The following is a 12,569-nucleotide window of genomic DNA, read 5'->3' on the forward strand; positions in this document are numbered from 1 at the left end:
TCCCAAGAACTTGGGCTGTCCTCTGCTGCTTTCTCAAGCCATATGCTGGCAGTAGATCAGAAGTGGAGCAGCCAGTACTCGATCTGGTGTGCATGAGATGTTGGTGCCACAGGTGGAAGATTAATTTATCATGCCACTGCCCCAAGTATCTTTTGTCAGTCAATTACCAAGTATTTTCTCTTTTAAATACTTTATCTACATACTTTTCCTGAATATAAAAATTAAAACAAGACACAACTGCATAGCTATGAATTGGAAATTAATCTGTATGTCTCATTGCCCTGACTCCAACCCTGGGTGGGTCTCAGTAGGGGAGTGCATACAAGCAAACACACAGACATACTCACAGTCCTTTTCAAAAATGTGATTGCCATACTAATCTTACTTTAAAATTTGTCTTTTCTTTTAAAAAACATTTTTTTAGGGTCTGGCGTGATTGCCTAATCACTGAAATCCTCACCTTGAACGTGCCAGGATTCCCTATGGGCGCTGGTTCTAATCCCAGCAGCCTCGCTTCCCATCCAGCTCCCTAAACTTTGTGTAGTGGCACTATCGTAGCCAATGAGATTTATCCGAGGTGCAATTATTGCTAATTGAAAACTTTTTCCAACCAGCTCCCTGCTTGTGGCCTGGGAAAGCAGTTGAGGATGGCCCAAAGCCTTGGGACCCTGCACCCGCGTGGGAGACCAGGAAGAGGCTTCGGGTTCCTGGCTTCAGACTGACTCAGCTCCAGCCATTGAAGATATTTAGGAAGTGAATCAGTGGATAGAAGATCTTTGTCTCTCCTCCTCTCTGTATATCTGACTTTCCAATAAAAATAAGTTAGTTAAAAGGATTTAAAATATTATGCAAAGGGCAAAGTGTCTTTTCTACCTAATATAAACTCTCAAAAATTAAAAATTGAATTATATTAATTTTTGTAATTTTGACATACTTAACGTGATTATTAATTGTGTATATTTATGTTAATTCTCGATTGAGAGTATCTATTTCTTTTAAATTTTTTTTAGATTTCATTTATTTCTATTTCAATGGCAGATACACAGAGAGGAGGAGAGACAGAAAGATCTTCCATCTACTGGTTCATTCCCTAAGTGGTCGCAATGGCCAGAGCTGAGCTGATCCAAAACCAGGACCCAGGAGCCTCTTCTGGGTCTCTCACGTGGGTGCAGGGTCCCAAGGCTTTGGGCCATCCTCGACTGCTTCCTCAGGTCACAAGCAGCAAGCTGGATGGGAAGTGGGGCTGCCAGGACACGATTTGGCACACATTTGTGAGTCTGGCAGATGCAAGGCAAGGATTTAGGCACTGAGCCATCATGCCAGGCCCAGTTTCTTTCTTATTGTATTTCACAAATCACGTAATTTAGTCAACTATCTGAGGTGTAGTTTTCTAATGTTTTCTCCAAAGTTTTCATACAAACCTTGGTATTAAGCTTTAATTTGGAATTTTTTATTTTTTCATATTTTGGTACTAAAATACCTTATAGGTCATACTTTCTTGACTGTAGCTTTTGAGTTTATTGATACACAGAGAACAACAGATTTCATGGATCTCATAGACTTAACTCGAGGGATGCAATGACACTTCCCTTCTTCCCCCCTTTCCTCTCACTGTCCCTTTCTCCTCTTTCCTTCCTTTCTTTTGTTTTCCTATCAATGTGTGATAACATATTTACAGATTATTTTATTCTCACAGATCATATTTTAAAAACTGAATGTCCCGGGGTGATGGAGAAGCCCCAGGAAATTTAGATCATTAGGAAACCAGCTCGTAGGGATGCTCCTCCTCCATCATCCATTACCCAGAGAGCTGTGCGGGGAGGGATGGGGCCACGCTAGCAGGGAATCCTCTGAGCACATCTCAAGCCTCTTCTTCTCAAAGGAAAACCACTCAGGGGCCTCTGGAGAGGGTGGAGGATAAACCTCATTCCACTTCTGCATCCACCTGCCTGCATGGGAGACCAAGGTGCTGTGAGCCTGAGCCAAGTCATCTGTGAAGTGGGACTGAACTCACAGCCTGACAGAGCTGTTCCAGGCCTAAGTGAGGAACCTGGGCAGAGCACAGGGCATGCAATGGGGCTTCCCCTGTTCCTTTATATGTGGCGATACAGCAGGAGGGGCTGTCTGAGCCCAGGACAAAGGCAGGTACTGAGGGCACCATTTCTCTCCATTTCCTTGATGGGAGCACACGTGCTGGATGAGGGAGGCAAATACCTCAGTGATGGGCCCTGGATGCAAAGTTTGAAAGATGGGAAGGTATCCACATTGTTGGATATTTCCTAATCTCATAACGTCTGTTTACCCTCTCACCTGTGAACAAACCCAAATCCAAACCCCAGGACTGGGATCACAGGTCTGTGTGTGTACACGTGTGTGTGTTTATATACCTGTATCTCTCTGTGTAAGTGTGAACTCACCTGGTGAGCTCCATGATCCATAGAGAAGCCAGGGCAGTGTCCCCAGGGACTGCACCTGCACTGTTCAATGCAGTTTTCAGTGCTGGGTCCTTGGTTCATGCACTGTGGCCACATCACACCATATCAGCAACCTGATGCCAGTGGAAAGGTCAAAATCCAAACATTACCAGCATTCACTGACACTGAATTAACCATCTTTATGTTTGTCCGTAGCTAAATATTTTTTTAATCTTACACCATTCCGTCGGAGGTGTCTCATTTGTTCTAACATGAAAACAAAAGGGCAACAAGTGTTATGAATATCTAGCCAAGTGCAGAGTTCAATTCAAGATGTAAGTTCTTCTCAACATCAACTTTGAAAGTTGTTAAACTGAAGAGATTCGAGATAAAAAAAAAATCCTCATGAACTCTTCTATACATAGAGTGTGCTCTCTGTGTGTCTTCTTCTTTCTTTAAAGAAAAAATTAGAGTGGCCAGTGCTGTGGCATACCAGGTTAAGCCTCTGCCTGCTATGCTGACATCTCATAAGGGTGCTGGTTCAAGCCCTGGCTGTTCCAGTTCCGATCCAGCACCCTATTAATGTTGCAAGCAGCGGAACATGGCTCCTGCATCTCCGTGGGAGACACGGATGATCCTCCTGGCTCCCAGCTTCAACTATTATGGAGAGTGAACCAGTGAGTGAAAAATATTCCTCTGTCTCTCCTTCTCCCTCTGTAACTCTGCATTTCAAATAACAATTAGATCTTTTAAAAGGCAAAAAAATAAAAATAGTTTTGTACATCCATTATTAACAGACTTCTTTTATTTCTCACTGTTTATCCCACTGATTCTGTCCCTAACACAGCAATGAATGCACTCTCACCCAGGACTAAAATTACATGTTGCCATGAGAACTGCTTATATTTTATAGATACATTAATAAGTAAATCTGACTTTAAATGGGTTCATTTTCTAACTGGCCGATGAAGATGCCAACACCTGAACCCAGCAATGAGTCTCAGCAGAGACAGTAAGACATGTTGTGACACCTGTAGCAACACCAAAGGAAGAACAGGTCTCTGACACTGGATTAGCTCATCTGCAGCAGTGCTGGGACACCTCCCCACTCCCTCAGTACTAAAGCCAACCAGACTCCTGACAACAGGATATGCTTTGTTCTCACTACCTGGGCAGAGTTCCTCCAGTGGCCTGCCTCCCAGCCTACTTTCTCTAATTACTTCCTCAGGTGGCCTAAGAGTGAAGCTGTTTGTGCTGAATGGTGCCTTATGGACATTTTAAGGTATAGAGCAGCCGGTCCTGTATATGAACTAAAATTGAAATGTCAATGAGCTAATCATAGGTTGTGGCTAGGACTTGTTTTCCTTTTTTTTTTTTTTTTTTTTTCTTTTTAATACACTGGTTACTCAAAACCATGTCAATTCCATAACATTGCAAATTGCTGTTGATGTTATATTGGGACTCTTAATTGACTGTGATGATATTCTGCCAGCTCAAACTTCAGACCAGAAAAGGTCTCCCCAAGAAACTGTTCAACCCATCTGGACAATAAGTAGCTGGACTCTATGCTTGGTATATGTTTGCAAGGAAAGAATCTTGATTGAATTTGAACTGTAATACTGCATCAAGGTGGAGGAATCCACCGGGGGGAGGGGAGGGGGAGGGAGGGGGGGATTCCCAGAGCCTATGAAACTGTCACATAATGCAAAATAATTAACAATAAAAAAAAAAGAGTGAAGCTGTTTGCTTTCACATAAAGGCCCAGCAGTCATTTCCCCTGTGCAGGACCAGACTGCCTCATGGTTGCCGTGGTAACCTGACCTTGTGAGAAGCTTGTTGACCAGGATGGCATTTCCTGCCTTTTCTGTTGTTGTTTTAAAACATTTCAAATAATACAGGAAGGCATAAAGGGTTCAATTAGGATACAGCAATGTAAAATTTTTAACATTTTGCTGTGTTCAATTCATATGTCAAATATTATATAAATACACATGCATACTACTATTTTTCTTGAAAGCAGGAATATCAATATCAATGTCACATCATGTCAAATGTGTGACAAAGATCACAAAGTGTCAGCAAGACAACTTTGTTTTCCAGTGTATGGCCATTGTTATGGAAGATTCTAACATTGTTCACTGTTGTCATGGTTGTCACTGTGTTATGGAAACCTGACTTGCTCCTTTTGACTTTGATGACTATGACTTTTTAATGGCTATGTGCATTGTCTCATGGTGAAAGCAGGGTGCAGCTTCAGGTGTTTGAATTCCACAATATCTGTGAGTCTAGCCGTGCGAAGTGTGCAGCTCCCAAGTGTGTGCAGTGAAAGTACGAACCTAGATCCTCATCAGTCATACCTGTTTTGGTCCTCAGGGCTGCTTTCTGCTGAGGATTAGGGTGGTTGGGCAATCATGGCCCTTGGGAGGGGGTGTTCGGTGGCAGGGCATCCTAGAGCGACTTCGTATGTCAAATTGGGGTAGGTGAGGATGAACAGGAAATCTCAGACCCCACCTTACCTCTGCAACATGGGGGTATGAAGACACACCCTCAGGGTGGCTGCAGGTATTTGTGGGAACAGCTGTAAGTAGTGCCCAATGAAGCCTGTGCCTTCCATGGTGTGGAATTAGGCACCTGTTGATACGTTCCTCCTAGCACTCTGAGAGTGGAATAGACATTCTTCAGTTATGGCCACGTTTTACCCATCCTACAGCTGGGAATTGTTAGGGTGCCAGGAATTTCTCAAGGATGTGACAATGGTCAGGTACAATGCTTAAGTGTGTTCAGCAGTGGTTATTATCAAGTACTTGGCCCTACCACCGTGGTATCCAGCTGTGTCCCCTAAAATTATCCTGAAGCCAAAATACCATTTAAGCATTTCCTGGGACAGCGTTTTCAGTTGGGGAGTACCCAGTGTGTCCTCACCTCATCCTGTCCAGTCTCCAGGCAGTGCAGCCTCCATCGCTGTGCATTAGCCTCTTGTCTGCGACATTTGAAGTCTGTGCAGTCAGAGATGTGTTTGTTTGGTTTTCAGTGACGTTGCTTTGGCTTTCTTCCCTGTCAACATTTGTGTGAGTTTTCCATTTGGGGACAGATATCCACAGGCTTTGTTTTTCCTTGCTGAGCAGGATTCCTCTGTGTCAGCCTAGTACCATTTGTTTCTTCCATTTGCCTGTGGAGGATGTTGTGGCTGGTTTCCCACTTGGGGATCCGTCGAAGAAGCTGCTATGGACAGTGTTGTACTCATGTTGATTTGGCATAGACATGGGCTTCCTTCCCTCAGGATAATGACTGGCAGTGAGATAGCTGGATCACATAGTAGCCCCGCGAGTATCATGGGGAGACTCTGGCCAGTAGTTTCCCGGGTGATTGTTTCATTTTTCACGGCCCCTGCAGTGTGTGTGAATTTCATCCCACACGAATCTGGTAGTGCTTGGATGGCCAGGTTCTTTTTATTTTTTTCTCTTATTTATTTATTAACTTGAAAGGCAGAGTTACAGGAAGAGAGAGTGCGAGCGTGCAAGGGCGAGTGCTGACAACCACTGATCCACTCCCCAAGTGGCTGCAAGGGCCGCACTTGCGCCCATCAGACGCCAGGAGGCAGGAGCTTCTTCCTCCCCCAACCAGGCAGTGCTTGGAGTTGTCAGGTGCTTTTTTTCCAGATTTTGCTCTTGGTGCCAAAGGGTCAATGTAACTCATTGCCATTTTATCTTTACCTAACGGTTGATGATGCTAAGCAGCTTTTTTATTGTATTTGATATTTGCATCTCCTGATGTAGTTAGATCTTAGTCTGTTACTTTTTTAAAAGACAAAGATTTATTTATTTTTATTGGAAGGTTAGATATACCGAGAGGAGGAGAGACAGAGAAGAAGATCTTTCTTCCAACCATTCACTCTCCAAGTAGCCGCAACAACCAAAGCTGAGCCAATCTGAATTTAGGAGCCAGGAGCCTTTTTTGGTCTCCCATGTGGGTGCAGTGTCCCAAGGCTCAACTGCTTTTCCAGGCCACAAGCAGGGAGCTGTTTGGGAAGCATGGCCGCCAGGACACAAACCAGTGCCCATACGGGATCCCAGCATGTGCAAGGCGAGGACTTTAGCCACTAGGCTAGTGCACCAGGCCCTAGTCTGTCACTTCTTTGTCAGGTGTAATTATTTCATGGGCAGAGTGACAGTAGTATGAAGAAAGATAAAAAGAGAGAGAAGATCTCCCATCTGCTGTTGGCTCCGCAAGCAACCACAAGAGCCAGGACTTTGCCAGAAAGAAGCCAGAACCCAGGACTCACGCTACTCTGATCTCCCAAATACAATACATTGCAAGGGGCCACGTCCTTGGGCCACCTTCTGCTGCTTTTCATATGCAGTCAGACTCAGGGTGCTGGATTGCAGGCAGGCACCCAAGTGGCTTAACACCAGCAGCCACATCTCTGGCCTGAGCACATTTCTTGATGACTTTTTTGAAAACAAGATTTATTTCTTCATTTGGATGACAACATCCAGAGACAGACAGAAATCTTCACTGCCCTGATTCACTCCCCATGCGCTGCTACACTCTAGGCTGAACCCAGCCTAATGGAGCACCTGGACCATCTTCTGGGTCTCCCTCGTGGGTGACTGGGGCCCACACACTGGCACTGACTTCTGCTCTGGCACATGCATAGCAGGAATGTGGTAGGAAGTGGATTTTCAGGAGTCAACTAACAGCTCCTGTGCGATACTGTTCTCACAGGAAGTGACTTAAAGTCTTTGTCACAATGCCAGCCTCTGTTCATGACTTCTGTGAGGTTCTTCTCTTGCTGGTCAAAGCATTGCTCAGGGACCTGATGGAAAAGCATTTTCTGCTTCCCAAGGACTGTGTTACCATTTTGTCGACAGTGTTGGGAAGAGCTGAGAAAGTCCCATTTACTCCTTTTTTGCTTTATGGATTCTAGTTTTGGCATCTGCTTTCTAATCTTGACCCCGCCTGTGATCACAAGGCATTTGTCCTGTCCATGCCATGAGTTTGTGTGCTTCCCAGTTGGTAACCTGCCGTGGGGTTAGGGCCCTAGGCCATGGCCCTAGGGGATGTGTAGAGAAGGTGTTTTCTTTTGCCCAGTGTCATCAGAATGGACACTGACATCCACTGCTCTAGCACCTGTGACTGAGTGGAGTTTCTGAGCGTGTGTGTGTGTCCATCTGAGGGACACTGCCCAGCAGGTAACCAAAGAGGTGGCTCCATACTGTGTGTCTGTAGTGAGTGACAATGTCCCTGGCATCTTCCATCCTTTCCATATTGTTCTGCTGGGAGTGCTGGTGTGCGATTGTGGCTTTACTGTGCCTTTCTGGGTTTAGTTCCTCTTACACTGACTCTCTGAAGTGCTCAGTCTCTTAACCAACATATGATGCAGCACCATTTATAACTTCCCAGTTGGTTGTTTGAACATTTCTATAGAGTCAGTGCTGCTGGGAAGCGAGTTACGCTGTTGCTTGCTGTATTGGCATCCCTTGTAAATGCCAGATCAAATTCTGGCTGCTCCACCTCTGATCCAGTTCCTATCTGACGTGACTGGGAAAGCAGATGACGTTTTAAGTGCTTTGGCCCCTCCACCCGCAAGGCAAACTAGGATGGGGAATCCGTCTCTCCTACTTTATGTAATAATAATTACAAAAACTTTTTCAAAACTATATATTTATTTGAAATTTATAGATATGAGAGACATGCAGAGAGCATAAAGCCCTTTAATTTGCTGGTTCCTACTTCAGATGCCACAAGCATCAGTACTGCTCCAGGAGGAAAAGGAAGTGAGGACTCTTTGTGGCCTCCAACACAAAAGCAGGGCTGCAGCCTGGGTCATCCTCAGTTGTGTTCCCAGGGCATTTGAACGCACGAGGCAGATAGGTAGAGGAGCAACAGGGCCTGAAACCAGCAACAGTATGGATGCTTGCATCTCACCCAGCAGCTTTATCTGTTAATCCTTGCATGAGGGAGAGTGACAACTGGGCACGTGGGTGTGTGCAAGGAATAAGTTTACACTCTGTGAATGAACACTGCAGGAAAAGATACAGGGTTACACAGTGGTCATGTGCCAAATATGCATTTCTCAGCTGGAATCTGCAAATAAACCTCCCTCATCAGGCATGGGGTTCACTGAGGGCTGGACTGTACAGGAACGGGAGGGAGAGTGCGCTCCAAAAACCATGAACTATTGACCCAGGATCCTCCACAGGTGAGCAGAGATCCAGTTTTGCTTGTGTTAGGTTTGAGCAGAGTGTCAACGGGTCTCAAAGAGGCTTATGCATCTGATGTGATTTAATCCATTGCAGGCATTCATCTTTCCATGTTCGAAGTGCAGTGCTTGTCCAGGGGCAGCCCCTTGGGTGGGATTCTGAGGCCTTGAACTCTCTGGTGTGGTAGATCTGCTTCCATCCTGACCTAGTCCTGAACCACGCCATTTCTCCCAGGGAGCTTGCCTTTTGCTACTGGAGTGGTTTCGTAGAGTGTCCATTGCTCCTGTACTGGGCACAGTAGTCATTTTCAGTACATGGAGCCATAAAACATGTAGTGTATATATTAAGAGCACACACATCCTTCTCTATCTTGGGCTGCCCTTGATTCCCCTTGTGGGAATCATGTTTATCAATTTATCTGAGATGCAGAGTGATAGAAGGGACAGGAGAGAGAGAGAGAGAGAGAGAGAGAGCGCTCTTCCCTCAGGTGTTTCCTCCCCAAGTGCCCACAGCAGCCATGGCTGCACAGGCCAAGCTGGTAGCTAGAAACTGAGAGGTTTCCCATGTGGGTGAGATGAGCACTTGGACCATCCTCTGCTGCCTCCCAGGGTTCACATCAACAGGAAGCTGGAAAGGAGTGCAGAGCCCTGGGACAGGAACCCAGGCCAGGTCCCTGATACAGGACACAGGCAGCTCAAGCAGCCTTTAACTGTGTAACAAATTGATCATGTTTAGTATAGATTGATCTTGTCTTTCCCCTGTTCATAGATCATACAGGTGGGATATGGCACCCCACACTGGCTCAGAGAAATGTGTCAGACATTGAGGTGTTTTCTCCCTGCAGCCTCTGCCACAGCTCACGCTGTCTTCCTGGACTGTACAGTACGTGGCACATGGTGATACAGAGGGACATGGGAAAACACTGAATGCGGTGTTTTGGTGTTTTGGTGCTGTGTGGCTGCTGCCTGCCATGTGGAACAGCCCCAGCTGACGCTCTCCTCTGTGCTTTGTTCCCCACCTCACAGGAGGTTCTGGAGTCACTGCACAGCAGCCCAGGGTGAGTCCTCATGGCCTCTCCTGCCTGCAGAGTGCCCTGCCTTGGAGCCGTCTGGGGTGCCTCCCATAGCACTGTGGCGAGTGTCTCTCCCATGTCTGATCTCTGCTGTTACGGGGTTCCTGTGCTTAGGCCTTCTTAACTGTTTGCATTCTTTTGGGGATAGACTCTTAGAAAGACTGCTGGTTCCAGGCGTGCATTCCTGTGTAACTCTAGGGGAAACCTCAAGTCTCCTCCATAGTGATTTCACTGTGTGACATTCCCTCCAGCCAGGCACGAGGAGGGCCTGGGTCAGGAGGCAGGCTGGAGTGGGAGACACCACGGGAGACCTATGAAAACCATTTCACTGCACCAGGGAAATCAGGTGTTTGGCAGGAGTTTTACCCCTGTGCTGCTCTTGGAGAAATCAGTCTATGCTCTTTCCCTCTGTGTGGGGCTGACTCCACAGCTCCATACCTGGGAAAGCTGGTATCACTTGAGGCAAATTCTGCCTTTTTCTAGGGAGAAAACAACCTATAGATGTAACCTGTATTTTCTAGGGAGAAAACAATCTGTAGACGTGGATAACGCTGCCACCTGGTGCTCAGAGTCAGAACTGCAAGAGTGAGGTCTGAACCAGGGGGCTAAGCCAGGGCTAGGAGACTCCATCTTATAGATCCAAGTTTTCTGGACTCTTCTATGCACTTGTCATGATCCTGTTATATCCATGCCACGCTGGGGCCTCTAATACCTGGGACTGCAAATCTAGCCCATTTGCAAAATTAACAAAAAGTGCTGGATCTGGTGTGTGTGAATAGCTGTTGTAGAAAGAAGTGTAGAAAAACATACATACCCTGTAAATTAACTTGTATTCATCTGCCTATTTTACACAGAAAACAGTAAAGATTTTATTAATTTGAAAGGCAGAGTTCTAGACAGAGGTCATCCAGTCTGTGGTTCACTATCCAAATAGCCGCAACTCCAAGGACTGGACCAGCAGCCAAAGCAAGGAACTTCCTTGAGGTCTCCCGCGTAGGTACAGACAGAAGTCCAAGAACTTGGGCCATCCTCTGCCAGTTTTCCCAGGTCATTGCAGAGAGCTGGGCACAGTGCCTCATTAGGTTAATCCTATACCTGTTGGAAACAGCATCCGTTATGGGAGCCAGATTTGTGTCCAGCTACTCTGCTTCCAACCCAGCTCCCTGCTTATGGCTTGGAAAAGCAGCAGAGGATGGCTCAAGTGCATGGGTTCTTACCCCTTGTGGGAGACCCTGAGTAAGCTCCTGGCTTCAGATTAGCTCTGCTCCAGGTATTGAAAGCACCTGGGGAGTGAACCAATGATGGAAGGTCATTCTCTCTGTCTGTCCTTGTCTCTGTCAGGCTGCTGGTCAAATTCAAATAAACAAATGTGAGAACAACGAAAAAGTGGAACATCCAGGACTCTAAGTGGTGCCCATACATATGGGATGCCGATTTACAGATGGTGATTTAACTGCTCATGACAGAAATCTGCAGTTGCCTCCCAGGTCAAGTTACTAAATGTTGAGATTGAGTTCCTGGTCCAGGTGGTGGGGAGGATGACACCTTGGGCAGCACTGTAAGGATTAAAAAGGGGTAGAGTGAGACGCCCTCACTGCCGCAGGTGAGCAGCCTGGCAGTCAGCTGTCCTCACAGGACGAGAGCCTCTGCTGTTTCTTGGGTCTAGCTGTGTGGCTCAGGATCCGACAGTGCATGTGTGGCAGCACTCAGGTCTCTAACAGCAGGTTCGAGTTCCTGCCAGTATCAACACAGTCACCAGGAGGGGTGATCTACCAATGAGAGCATCACACGGCCCAGGTCCCATATCAAGTCAGTGTCCCAGTAGTAATGTTTGCACTTCAGGGAAATGAAAGCTGTCATCTCAACAGATGTAGAAGACAAAGAGGACATGCTTAGCCCTGAGACGCGTGTGTGATTTGTGTGAATCTCCAGTTGGTTTGAAAGAATGTCACACCCACAGCAGCACCTTGTTCTGTGTTAGTCCCAGCTCCCTGCCTCCTCTCTCCTACAAATGGGAGAAGTGATGCACTAACTGGATGGGCATGGAGCAGTGAGAGGAGAACATCACTCCCATTTCACCATGTGGATTTTTCCGTGTCCTGTCTTCTGTGTTCCCACTTCAAAGAAAGCCTGTAGAAGAACAAAGAATTGTCACGGGACAGTGGCTGAAGACACAGTCACCAAAGGCATGTCCTCATTACTTGGCACAACCATGTACGAGTCAGCCCTGTTAGCCTCACATCTTGCACAGAAAGAAACAATACAGAAACAGTGCTTCAGGCCGTGGCCTGGGGTGACAGGAGCCAGGATCTGGCAGTTCATGTTCTGCAGTCTTCCCACAGGCATTACCAGGGGCTAACCTGTTGCTCAAATATGGGATGCAGACATCCCGTGCGGTGGGTTAATGAACTGTGCCACAACTCTACCTCCACATCTTAGCTCTTTCTGAATTTTAAATGACCAAAGAAATCATTGTGCTTTGTAGATACAAATCTAAAACATGTATTTATTTAGTTGGAAGGTGAAGAGAAAGTGGGAGACAGCTCCCTTTTGGTTCACTCCCAGAATGGCTGCAACAGCCAGCTCTAGGCCAGGCAAAAGCCAGTAGTCAGAAACTCCATCTGGATCTCTGTGTGAGTGCAGGACCATAAGCACTTGGGCCGTCTTCTACTGCTTTGCCAGGAACGTTAGCACGGAGCTCAATAACTAGCTGAGTGGCTGGAACTTCAGGTGGTGCCCAGTATGGGATGTCCACATTGCAAGCAGTAGTTTAACCCTGTGTATCACAACATCAGCCCCCGAGATAGAGTTTTTAAATAAATAGAAGCAAATCACAAAATGAAATGGAAGTACACTAATGAATTTAGGTGAGAATGAATT

The 12,569-nt window shown here is 46.3% G+C and overlaps 1 pseudogene; it reads left to right on the forward strand.

The window, feature by feature from the left end:
- Nucleotides 1-532: 532 nt before the first annotated feature.
- LOC131478672 (U4 spliceosomal RNA) lies at nt 533-665 on the forward strand (annotated as a pseudogene).
- The last annotated feature ends 11,904 nt before the right edge of the window (nt 666-12,569 follow it).

The sequence above is a fragment of the Ochotona princeps genome, chromosome X (assembly GCF_030435755.1).
Source record: "Ochotona princeps isolate mOchPri1 chromosome X, mOchPri1.hap1, whole genome shotgun sequence".
Taxonomy (NCBI): Eukaryota; Metazoa; Chordata; class Mammalia; order Lagomorpha; family Ochotonidae; genus Ochotona; species Ochotona princeps.